Below are 13,931 nucleotides of genomic sequence, written 5' to 3' on the forward strand. Positions count from 1 at the left end.
GTTTTTATAGCTTCCTACTTGCACCCTTCCTTTGCTGCTACATCATGCACTAATCGATGTCTGCTTCTGACAAGCCCACTCCAGAATGACCCATTTAGTTCTTTGCTGATATCTCCTGGTCATTTTCCCGACCATAAATCTGGTACAGCAGTACCTAAATCAGCATCGTACAGAGGCATACTGGGGACATAGCACTTCAGTCTTCAACTCCTTGTTATGTTTGTTTGATGTAGCGGAAATCGCATTTTACTTGTAGGCGTGCATTATAATTACACGTATAGGGAGCACCTGCTTACAGTAGCGGCCCGTGGTGGAAGTGCTGCTGGGTGCTGATGTGGGGTGGGGAGGGGCAGGCTGGGGGGGTAGTAAACTACGGATTACGGACGATTAGACGTAAGTAAACAGATAAATAAATAAAACTAATTTCGTTGCATGCTCTGCATCTCCAAAAGAACCTCAAAAGCCAGGACACCCTCGATCGAATACAGTGCCCCCAATTTATTGATGCCGGAGTTGAGCCAATTTTGAAAATAGGATCCACCAAAAATATCTGGCAGGTTCGAGTTGTTTCTAGTAGGAGTGTAGTAATTCAGTCTACCGATCTCCAATACCTTATGCACGGCTGTGAAAACTTAATAGGTTCCCATAAGGGTCTTAAACCTGACCTTCCTATGGTACGCAAATTCGAGCTGGCGCCAAAAGCACCCCCAAGCGTCTTACCCACGTAATAATTTGAACGGAGATGGGAGTTTCGTTGTAGATGCTGAAGGCTGGTCCTGCAGCAATACTGGGCATATCTGCAAGACAGTGGCCCAGTAATAAATGTTCAGATTTGGGAGCTCCCAGTCATCTCTCTCACGTGGAAGAGTTAAATGTTTAAGGGATCTCCTTGGCTGTGAATAGGCCCATATAAATAGTGAAATTCTTCTTTAACATTGTGTTGTATTGTGTGATAGGAGGGGGATAGCTCTAAAAAAATATAACATGTTAGGGGAAAAAACATTTTGAGAACATTGCACTGGCCAAACATTGACAGATGTAGATTATTATGCCGATGCAATGTCCTCTTGGGCTCTTATGCTAACAGGACTAGATCTTCTTCAACCATCAAATCCGTTTGGGCCAGTATGTTGACCCCAAGATACCTTGCTTTAGTGACAACTCTATTATCAATCCAATGATCAATTATTATTATTATTATTCACAATTATCTGGGTCTTCCTTTTATTTAGAGCATATCCAGAGACTTCCCCGAAACTCTGGGCCTCTCGTTCTATAGCTATTATAGCTTTACCTGGGTCCGAGACGACAAAAACTTGGTCATCTGAGTAGGCCATGATTTTTGTTTAAAAGCTGTTTCTATATATGGCTGGGATTTCTTGGTTGTTTTCAAGTCTTTCAATGAAAGAGTCAATATACATTGCAAAGAGTAACAGGGAGCAGGGACATCCCTGGTGAGTACAGCGTGTTTTTACAAATCGGTCTGTCAGTTGCCCATTGATCGAAAACCTAGCCGTAGGATTTAAATATAGAGCCTTGACTGCCTGGATAACCCCGGGCCGAAACACATTCTCTCCATGACGCTCCACAGACACAACCAGGAGACCCGATCGAAAGCTTTCTTCAGCATCTAGAAGTATTGACGCCATCGGGTCTCCTGTGGACTGCATCGTGTCAAACAGGGTGATGGTTCTCCGGATATATTCAGTAGTGCCTTTTTAGGGAATAAACCTGTGTTGCCATTTGGAAACAAGATTTTCAATTCTAATAGATAGCCGGGAAGCAAGGATCTTGGTGTACATTTTCAAATCTCCATTGATAAGCGTGCGTGTGGGTAGCTGTATGGGTATATGAGTGACTGTGTGAGAGGCTGTATTGGTTATTGAGTGTGACTGGCTCTATGGGTGAGTAAGTGGCTACCTTATTGGCTATATGGGTGGGGTGTTGTAAGTGGTTGTTTTTGTTACTGAGTGGCTGTGCAAGTGTCTCAATGGGAGGGTGAGTGGGGGTATTAGTGGCCGTATGGGTATGTTAGTGGCTGTTTGAAAGGATATATGATAGGTGAATTTGTGTGAGAAGCTGTTTTGCACAGCAAGTGTCTGTGTGACTGGCTGTATAGGTGAGTGGGTGTGTGACTTTGTATTGATGTGTGAATGGGTTTGCAAGTGTTTAACTGGAATAGTGAATGGATGTAACTGAGTGGCTGTAGGAGTAGCTATATAGGTGAGTGACTGCTAGTATTAGTGGCTCTCTGGATGAGGGAATACTAGTGTGAGTGGCTCCATGAGAGAGTGAGTGGGTGTGTGTGAGTGGCTGTATGGGTGAGTGAGTGGGTCTGTAGGTGGTAGTATGGGTAGGTGATGTGGCTGTGTTAGTGGCTGTATGAGTGAGTGGGTGTGTGTGAGTCATTGAATGGGTTTGTGAATGAGTAATGAGTATGTCAGTGGTTGTGCGGGTGTGTGAGTGGACATATCAGAGATCGTATGGGGGTGTGAGTAGTTATGTGGATGATGTCATCAGTGATGTCATCAGATTGGTCATTGTACTATGGGGTGTAAGTCACAGTTAGCTCAGACAGCTATAACTGCTGAATATCACTGGTTTAGTATGAGTGAAATTTGAACTTAACTATAACATCACTGTAACCTTTATTTTCAGTGAATTTTTATGTTTTTTTAAATTTTATTTTCTTTTACGTCCCTGTAACCTTTGTTTTTTTCTGTGAATTTCTATATTTTCTTTTAATTTTTAATCCTAACTGTACCCCGTCATCTTTGAGAGTGCGTTTTGTGAGTGGGTCTGTTAGTGCCTGTGTGTGAGTGGGTCTGTGAATGTCTGTGTGGGTCTATGAGTCAGTGTATGAGGGCTTGTGTGTGCCTGTGAGTGCCTTTGTGGGTCTATGAGTGCCTCTTTAGGTCAGTGATTGCCTGTTTGAGTGTATGAGAGGGTGTGTGAGTGCTCATGTGGGTCTGTGAGTGAGTCTGTGAGTGCCTTTGTGGGTCTGTGAGTAGGTGTGTGAGTGCCTGTATGGATCTGTGAATATGTCTGCAAGTGCCTGTGTGAGAGTCTGAATGGGTGATTGAGAGGAGCTATGCATTTCAGGCATCTGCACGCTTAGGGTATTTAAATGGGAGAACCATGAGTTCTCTTCTCACCAGGAGATGACAAGAAAGAAACAACTCATCATAGTCATTCCACATCAGATTGTGCTCCAACAGATCAACAGTGAATTTACCTCCATTGAGCATTTCATATTGTTTTTCAACATGAAATATGGAGGAAACACACCTGTGGTGCTTTCGCCAAGCCCAAGAATTTGGTAGTGCTTGTGCTTTACTGTAGTGGAGTGCAGCTTCAACTGGGGCACCTGCTATGCATCCAGGTGAGATTCAATTTCTGTGATATAAGCACCAGGGCCAGTTTTGCTGAAAATGTCTACTCATCTACGGTACTTTTTTATTTGGTTAATTTGTAAGTGCCACCGTGTGGGTAAATGTCTCCTGGATATTATACACTACAGCTGCCTAAAGGACCACAAGGTGTGCATATCATTTTGACAACGTGAAGGAAGTGTCCCTTAGGAGCCACCTGGTTATTTACAACCACCTGCTATGCCTTCCCAGGTTATTAAGAGTCGGTCTGACAGTAGAGAATACAAACATACATTTATTATCAATATTATGCAGAGGAGTCCAATCTGACTTGCACCCTAAGATGTCTGCCGAGGGACTGGCCCCCCAACAGTCTACAACACGTAATGAATCTTCCCAAGAGGCCTCTAATCACACCCACAGTAGGAAGTTATTGGCTTGGGCTGAGCATGAACAAAGAGGGCACAGAGGGATGAGCTACCACCTGCCAGATGGGCACAATGTATCAGCAACTCAAGGTTACCGCGCTGAGCCTCAGCGTCTCCTAACGTGGGAGCAGAACTACGCACTCAGATAGGTATGCAAGGGCAGAAGGGCCTATTCATTAGTAAGTCGAGAACCAGCCTTGAAGAGAAGAGAAAGTAATAACGAAATACAGTGTTCTGCTGAGGCAAGCAATACGAGTAATGAGACCTAGTTCATTGACAGTCTAGACAGCCTAATAGGGATTATGAAATACAAAATAGAGTCACACTCGCTAACTGAAGCCTGCACATTATAGGAATAACTCAGTGGGTTGCATAACATGAATACAAATGGCATCTGTTTAGACACACACTGCTAACCTAATATAGCATGAAACAAATGCATTGCAGGAATGGGATTTTCAAACCTAACAAACTTGATCGCTCCTTTATCGTCTTCATCCACAAATCTGATATAACTTGAATTCTCATCAAGAGAAGATAATGAGACTCCAAAGAGGTGAATCTCAACCAAACAGGGGTACTTCCCCTTACATAAATGATGCAAGTGCTATTTGTTTAGTGGAGATTTTCTCGTGTTCCTCTGCATCAATAATGCATCACCAAAATCGGCGTAAACGTGATTAAGGGGCTTTTGTTAAGCTGCCCATCAATGCAAGAAAAGGTGGGAAGACATTTGCATTCAACTCAGGAAAACAGAGTGTGGCCAAAAGGGTGAAGGCTGCAAATGATTTGGGGTATTTGCATAATCCGGGTAATTAAAAGGAAGAATCATAGACTCTGCTCTCACCAGGTGATGAAAAGGGAGAAAACACTCTTCACAGTCGCCCCAGTCGCACTTCAAAAGATTAACAATGCTATATCCTCCATTAGGGATTTCAGATTGTTATTCAACATGGAATTCGAGATGAAACACACTTGCTTTGCTTTCTCCAAGCCCAAAAAGTTAGTATTTTTTTTAAACAAAGGAAGGGGGGCTGTATGACCCCACTCCCCAGGCCGGTTTTGGCCCTGAAGACCCCACCCCCCTGAGCCATAATTCAATGGGGAAGGGAGGGCATGTGGCTCCCCTCCTTGGATAGATTTTGGCCTTGGGGATTTATTTATGTAATTATTTGAGGAGTTTTATATAGTGGGAACATGACCCGAAGGTGTCAGAATGCTTTACAGACTAAGCACAACCGAATAACACAAGGAACATAAGGAGCAAATGAAAATACGTAGTAATGATAAAACAGAGTAAACAATTTACAATGGGATATGTGAACAAAATAGCAGCAACAACTTGGGTTACATAATCGTAAATAAAAATACAAAGTAACAGAATACAAAAGATGTAAACAAAACAATATGCAGTAAAATACGTGAATGCTAGGTTATGAGGTAGAGGAGGGAGGAAGTTAAAGGATGGGGGAGTGGAGGCGTTGCTCTAGTTCTTCATCGTGAGTTTGCTGCACAAGATTATACTGACGTTCCAGGCATGGTCCGTGTGGGTGGGAGAGGGTCCTGGTTTAGCAGGCCACAAGGAGTTATTATTGTATGCTGTAACACTTTCTGCCCTAAGTGGGATGGGTATGCCCAGATGTGGGTCCCTTGCTCACTGTGCCACTGGATTCAAGCTAGCTAGGCTGAAGAAGGGTGATATACCCTGAGACTGGTCCCAGGATGCTTGTTTCCGGTCCAGGGAGGACCTGGCCTGGCAGTTCGATTTGGACTGTTCCCATGGGGCACAGGGTCAAGAATGATTTGCATATGGCTGGGTCCAAACTGTGGTGGCGCAGTGGGCAAAAGATCAGTGGTTTTAACCCAGATCTTTTGACTGGGGGTGAATGTTTGCATTGTCAGTATCCCGTCCATCATTTGTTTGCTATAACACTTTTTGCCCTAAGTGGGATGGGTATGCCCAGACTTGGTCCCTTGCTCACTGTGCCACTGAATTCAAGCTAACCTGGCAGAAGAAGGGTGAAATACCCTGAAACTGGTCCCAGGATGCTTGTTTCCGGTCCAGGGAGAACCTGGTCTGGCAGTTCGATCTGGACTGTTCCCATTGGGCACAGGGTCAAAACTGATGTGCATACGGCTGGGTCCAAACTGTTGTGGCGCAGTGGGCAAAAGAACGATGAATTTAACCCAGATCTTTCAACTGGGGGAGAATGTTTGCATTGTCAGCATTCCATCCATCATTTGTTTGCTGTAACACTAGGAGTTATTCCATGGGGTGTTGTTCCCAAAGATCAGTGTCTGTGTTGAGTTTGAAGCAGGTGTTTTGCATCCAGTTTGTGACACTGGTCATGCACAGGTAGAAGTTGGCTCTCGTGGTGTATGCGTCTTTGGATAAAGAGAAAATGAGGTGGGTGTGGCCTGCGTAGAAGATGATGTTTTCTGATGATACTGGTGAGGAGGGTCATGTAGGCATAGAACATAGTGGGGCTGAGAGATGAGCCTTGAGGGACGCCACAGATTATGTTCTTGGTCTCCGAGGTGAAAATTTCAAGGTGGATTCACTGTGTTCTTCTGGTGAGGAAGGAAATGATCCATTTGAGGATGTCCTCTTGGATTCCAATCTGATGAAGCCTCTTGATCAGGGTGTGGTGGGACACAGTGTCAAAAGCAGCTGAGAGGTTGAGAAGGATCAGGGAAGCCACTTCTCTTGCTCTAGGAGGGTTCTGATGTTGTCAGTGGCTGTGATCTGGGTAGCTTTGATGTGGTGGCTAGAGCAAAATCCACATTAGGATGCTTCCAGGAGATTCTTGATTTATTTTTAGGAGTTGACGGGGTAATGGCCCTCCTTTGCGAAGATTTGGTAGGAAAAGGAAGCAGGGCGATGGGTTAGTTCTTGAGCTTGTTGGTGTTAGCAGATGGTTTCTTGAGGAATGGTTTGACTTTGATGTGTTTCCACTCATCTCGGAAGGTGGTCAAAGTGATGGATGTGTTGAAGATATTTGCAAGCTTGTTGCTAATGGTCCATTTGCCGAGGTTGAACATGTGGTGGGGACTGAGGTCTGTGGGCGCTCCTGAGTGGACTGAGTGCATGATGTCTGCGATGTTCTGCATAGTGAGCTGGTCCCAAGCGGTGATCTGGTGATTGGAGAATGGACTGAGGGAACAAGGAAGCTGAAGGTGTCAACAGCTGTGGATTGTGGTTCGAAGTGTTTGTAGGGGTTGGAGATCTTGTAGTGGAAGAAGTCCACCAGGGTGTCGTAGAGATCTTCATAGGGGAGGATGATGTTTTCAAATGCTTAGGTTCTGGAGATCTCCTTGACCATGCTTAAGAGTTCTTTGCTGTGGTTTCAGCTGGCTTGGGTCTAGTCAGATAGGGCATTCCTTCTGGTATTTTTTAGGAGTCACTGAGCAGAGCAATGCAGTGAAGGTGGTCTGGTCAATGGGCTCCTTGCTGGTGTACAGTTTCCTTTCCAGTTGCCTGCAGTTGTGTTTAGTGGTTCAGTTCCGGGGTGTTCCAGCTGGCATGTTTGGGAGATCTCTAGAGCTTGGTGGGATTGATGGGCAACTATGTTGGCGCAGTCAGAAATCCAAATGGTGAACTTCTCAACCACCTGTTCAAGGTTGTTTGTGGTCTCCTGGTGGAAGATGTTGAAAGAGTTGGTCCATTGACTTTTGAATACATCGTTCCAGCTGTGGTGTGAGGTTGGGGTATGGTGGTGGTGCTGGTGGGCTGCTGTGAGGGTGAAGTGGATGATTGAGTGGTCCATCCAGGTGAGCTTGGTCACATGGCTGTACTTGACTACGTTGCTTGCTTAAAAGATAGGGTCCAGTATGTGATCTGTGATGTGTCTGGGGTTGGTGAGTAACTGAGAGAGGCTGATGTTCATGCTTTTGAGGAGGTCAGTTGTATTGACATAGTTGTGGTCATCGAGGTGAAAGTTGAGGTCTCCAAGGAGATGATGTGGCGTTTCAGCTAAGTAGTTGACCTCAACGATGGGGAACCAGGTCAGAGTCTCAGCAGGTACATGCAACATTCTGTGATTCGGGAAAAAATCCCTTAATCCCTGTGACTAACAAAAAAAATGAATATGTCCATCCGTAATGCAACTGGTGCTCATGTAAAGTACTCTGATACCTTCAGATCAAGTACGCGCTAAATAAAACTCTGTGGAAAAAAGGAAGTTGTATTACTCAATGTCAATAGCTTGAGGAGAGATGAATTTAGGGATGGAGTAGCAGAAGCCAGGGCATGGTGCTGGAGATCTGTAGGTGAGGGTGTCACTGACGGAGGTTTTGACATATGTTCTGTGTTGGAAGCTTGAGGTGTTCCATGGTGGTGTTGGTATAAATAAAGAATTGTTCTAATCGCACTGTGTCTCCAACCGGGCAACCAAATGCAAGGGCATCGCCTTCAATGTTCTTAGCCTTGGACAGAGTGTACTAGCAACATGATAATATTATTCTAGGAAATGTTTTGCATCAAAATAATTTCTAAATACAATGTTTTGTAAATGCAAAGCATGTAAAAAGTTACCATTAGTAAAATATGTCAAGTTAAAATGTGTAGCTACAAATTGAGACTGTGGGCGGGCCCTGTGAACCTTACAACACCACTACTTCACACTGCTGAAGTTGTGTACAGCAGGGGTACGCACATGGTGCTAAATTCCCACTGCACATGCCCTTCAGCCCTGCGCAGCAGGGCCTCCGGCAGGGGGCTGTGCCCAGGGCCGAGGCCCAGGCCCTGCAGCAACCCTCTTCTGCACATGGCCAAGGGCTGTATGTAGGGTGGGTTTGGTAAACCACAAAGAGGGATTGGGTGCATGGCATCGTCAGAGGTGTAGTCCTACAGTCAATTTCCTAATGCACATGGCTGCAGGTTGTATGCAGTTGGGTGGTAGGCCGTCCTCAAATAGTTGAGCACAAGGTCTGACCCTGCGGCCAACCCCATTGCCCACTTTGGCCCTGCACAACAGGGGCACTCAAGAACCTGTGGGGTGTTATGTGGCCAACTCGCTCGGACATAAGCAGTGTATGACGGGGGAACAAGGTATAGTTAGTTCGCTACACAAAAACTTCTGAATTTTTAGGGTTTTTGTTAAATTAGTTCTGATCTCAATTCAATTCAAGAAGTCTTTATTCGTTTAGTTCATCATAAAAGACATAAAATACAATTTATACATATAAAAACATCTAAAACAAGTATTAAATCATTGACATGCTAATCAGCTTTCTTGTTACATAGTTACAGAATTTACAGTAGCGCTCAAATACATACATATTTCAGCAGAAAACTGGGCCTAGCTGATAAACAATCACTTCTTTTAAATCCCCATTTGATTGCTTTTAATAAACCTAATGCTAAGCAGCCAGGCCCACCCCAAAAATTTAGCAACCCCCACAACAATTACAGGGTCCAGGTTGGTTTTTAAAATTCTACTAGCTTCACCAGCCGATCTAGTGCCTAGGTTTCTACATACCGGGCTAAGCCATTTAGCTCTAGGGGCAATCTATAATGGACACACATACAAAAAGTGATTCAAGCTTTCCCCTACTCCTTGGCACTTGGGACAGTGCCCCAACCTGTCAGCTCCCCACCTTTTAGTAAAATCCCCAAGAGGAAGTGAACCGCATCTGAATTGGTGGAATAATTTGCGGTCCATGGGCTTTTTTATAATGTCCCAATACCTTTCCAACTGGGACGTGTCCTTGTAAACAATAAACAGACCAGTAAGACTACTAGAGCACATTTTCGAATGCCTATTGTTAGTCACCCAATCCCAATAGCACCGCTTTAAATCTTTTTTTGATGGAAAATTGGCTGTCTCGGGGGCGGACCACTGGTCTCCATACCCCAGAGCTATTAGGGTAACCTTAAGGTCTCTAATCCAACCTATGTTAGTGGCACCAAAACAATTTTTAACCTCCAGACAAGCTTTTGCATAATAGTGAAGTTCCGGCGTTGTCCATAGACGACGCCAGAATGTCAGGGGGCGAAGTCTTGCTTGGTCCTCCACCGGTTGACACCCTAAGTCATAGAAAAGGGGAATCAGTGGTGATGACTGAGGCAGACCTGTTGCCATTCTTAAAAATTTATTTTGGGCATGTTTTAGTGGGTCCAAATTGCTACCACCCCATAGTTCTGCCCCATATAGGACTGCTGGTAATATCTTACCGCCATATATCTTAATAAGCGGAGACATTGGCCTGGTAAAGGAACCTTTATGTTCTTTAATCAGTGCCCCACCAAGCTGCAAGTGCTTCATGGTCATAAGCTCAACCTGATGGGACCAACTCAAAGTCTCACTAAAGGTAACTCCCAAGTAGGTGAAATGCTTTGTCTGCTCCAGGGGGGTTTCCCCCATGGTAACCCTGGCATTAATTTGTTTATGCCCTCTTAAAGCCATAAATTTGGTTTTGGACACGTTCACCTCCAGCTCATGTTCGCTGCAGAAGCACTCAAACCTCGACAGTGCTTTCTGCAAGCCCTGTCTGGTTTGAGAGATCAGAAGTGTGTCGTCAGCGAACATGAGCAGGGGGATTTTCGCTCCAGCCAGACTTGGGGCATCCGTGGGATAATTATCGTTATACTTAGTAACTCTATTTATATATAGAGAAAACAGGGTGGGTGCCAGCACACATCCTTGCCTGACACCTTTGGCCACTGGGAAATTCTCCGTCACCTCACCCGGTTTACCCCAACGCACAAAAGCAAAGGTATGTGCATGTAGATTCACTATAAGTCGTACTAAGGTAGGGGGCATGCCCATATCTAATAAGCATTTCCACAACCCGGCCCTCGGGACAAGGTCAAAAGCTGACCTTAAATCCACGAAGGCCGCGTATAAGTTGCCTTTACCCAAGGTAACCGTCTTCCAATGCAAAAGCATGAAACGGAATGCCTGATCTAGGGTACTCACGTGAGGCCTAAACCCAGCTTGGAGAGGAGTAAGAATATTATACTCCTCTATCCAAGCCTGAATCCTGGTAAGAACAAGACGGGTTATGATCTTCTGTACCGCGTCAATGAGACTGATCGGCCGGTAGTTGGATGGAACCGACCGATCACCCTTCTTAAAAATAGGCAACATTTCTGCGCCTGCCCAGGAGTCAGGTACCCTAGCACCCATGGCTAGTGCATTTACCAGCTGCACTAAGTATGGTACCCAGAAATCATGGTCCTGTTGGAATAAGTCCGCTGGTATGCAGTCAGGACCAGGCGCTTTTCCCCTAGGGATAGCTTTCAAGACTAATTCAACTTCTCTGGCCGAGAACACAAGTGAGTCTACCGATAGTGGCCAACTAATGGAGTCCTGTATATTGCTACGGCATCTAAATTGTTCCTCAAAGTGGCACACCCATTTCTGTTGTTCAACCGATGTCGAGCTTGGGCGATCATCCTGTGACAAACCCCATTTGAGAAGGTGCCAGAACTGCTGTAGGTTCCTAGAGCCACAGGCCTCAGCCAATGATGTCCAGCGTTCGTCATCCTAATCAGCTTTAGCAGATCGTTTAGCGTCATTAAAAGCCTTCCTACTTGCTTTAATTAGGGCCGGGATCTTTAGTTTTAAAGCTTTAAACAGATCCGCATGGGTCTGTCGGCACTCGTCATTGAACCAGTTGGCGGGTTTCCTAACCTTCCTTCTACCCTTGTTGGCAACATACTTAATAAAAAATGACTTTAGAGACAAAAACAAACTGGCGTGGATGTCTGTAATGTTTGTGTTGATCATTTCCTGGTTATCGCACTTATCAATTTCTACCAATGAGTTGGAGACCAGGGCTCTGATCTTTTTACGTGCTTCCACATCCACAGAAACCTTTGGCCAGCGAACCCTCCTCATGTCGTTTGCAAGTACGACAGCCTCCTGAACAGAATTTTGCTGATGTTCAACCGGCCCTACAAAACTAAAATCCTTTAGTTCCGCTACCAAAGGTTCATGGTCACTTTCCGGTCGTGGCTTAACTTCCATGTCCAATACCACTGGCCACAGTTTAATATCTACTAGGATGTAGTCAATACGACTGCTATGTCTACCATTTGTAAATGTATATTTGCCCATCCTATCTGAGCTTGCTCGTCCGTTAAGGGCACGTAACCCCCAGTTCAGACAAAGACCTTTGATAAATGTAGCTGCTTGGGACCACTTATTAATTGGAGCTATGTCTAACTGTGGAACCCCCCCAGACCAGATCCTCTGCCTCTGTTAGTAAACCATCATCAGGACCCAAAGGTTCAAAACAGGTATTTAGGTCGCCCATAACAACCACATGACCAACTTCTGAGGTAGTACTTAAAAAGTCATCCAAACAAAGAAGGGTGGTTGAAACTCTGCCACCCGGGGTACCTCTAGCATATATATTGATCAGCAGTATATCCATCCCACGTTTGGATTTGATACTAACTATCAATATATCTGGACAATCAATAAAAACTTCCTTAACAGACACACCATCAAATTGGCGAACCCAAGTTGTTAAGCCCCCCATAGCTCGGCCTCTATGACTTCTAATGGCTGGTTTGTTAAAATTCAAGTAACCTGAGAGAAACACTGATGAGGTTGACCAGGTTTCTTGAAAAGACCAGACATCGCCTCGGCGGATGAAGTCAATCCAATCGGGAATACAAATACGTGATTCAATTCCCGCTATATTCCAACATCCCAAAATGGTGCCCTTTATACATACTCGGTCGCATGAATTAGTTATGTCTCGAGGGTTGGATTCGTTAGACTGGGGAAAGGGTTCTTCATGCACAGGGGCAGCTTTGTTCGTACCTTCCATAGCCATACACGTTGACCCACCCTGAGTAATTGGCTCAAAATTAACACTCTCAGTGGTGATGTCCTTGGGAAACGCTGAAGTGGGTACCAAAGCCAATTCATCTGGCTCTCTTGAGTGGACCGTGCCCCCTTTCATACAATGATCAAGCTGGTCCTCAGGACCTTTGTCAGTACACAGTGGGTTGCCCAGGGCATCTCCAACACCCATACAAACAAAGTTATACTCATTGACCCTTGTTGGAAATGCTGGTCAATCATTAGACGCCAGCCCTGATAAGGGGTCATAGAGGTTCCTCAGCGGGATGTTCCAATACTCGTTGGATTGAGTGGGCTTATTTGGATAATTACAAGCTGGATAAAAACTTGGGGGCTGTTGGAAATGTGAAAGAACTGGAGTGGAGGGAGCCGGAGGGTACAAAGGCTTGTTAGGGTGTGGAAGATCCGATAAGGCTGAGTAACCAAAAGGCTGTGGCTTAACCTTGGCCCAGCCCGGTGTTCGTAAGGAACTATTATAACGAGATTGAATGTAGGAGCGATACCGTGCTTCAGGGTTAAATTGTGGTCCATGGAAGCTAGAAGTAAAGTTGGACCAATTAAGGGGACTTTTAGCATTTTTAGAGGGAGGTTGAACAGTTGGATTAATCAGGGTCTCAGGATAAAAATAGCTGAGGTTCCTCGTGGAGATCCCTCCCTCATTACTTCCCACATACCAGTATGAGAGATGGGATACTACTCTATGGTCCCTGAAGTTGATGATCACTATATCCCCCTCTATGTCCTTGGGGCGAACCCCCACCCACTTACATCTTCTGATGGTAACAATATCCCCATTGAGGTGAACAAGAAGGGGTCTATTAGTTTTCAGCCAGAAAATGACTTTATTTTTTAAACTTACATTATTTTCCCGATCCCCCTCAGAAATTGGTGGCACACCCGTCATTACAATTACATAGTTCATTGAATCGGGAGGCAAATCCACATTATTCCTACGTAGTAGGGATTTGTTGTTTTTGATGTTAGCGGATTTACCCACCCCATTCTTTACCTGTGGCATTACTCCCTTAGTAGGTGGTTTTTTGGAAGCCACCGCGGGGTTCGCTTTGGCAGAACTAACTGCTCGGGGGGGATTGACAGCCAAAGCCGCTGTTTTAATTGAGTTAGTGCCTACATTATTTATATTTTTAGGTTGTTGGCTAGAGATAGTATTTGTATTGCCAGCAACAGAGTTTGTACCATGTGGTTTATTGGGTAGACCAGATTCCTTGTCTGAGCTAGGGGGGTGTGTTAGCTCAACAGACGCCAATAGGCGATCCATTTTGTCGCCCATTATCCTAACACGCTCCAACAAT

The sequence above is a fragment of the Lissotriton helveticus genome, chromosome 4_1, assembly GCF_964261635.1.
Source record: "Lissotriton helveticus chromosome 4_1, aLisHel1.1, whole genome shotgun sequence".
Lineage (NCBI taxonomy): Eukaryota > Metazoa > Chordata > Amphibia > Caudata > Salamandridae > Lissotriton > Lissotriton helveticus.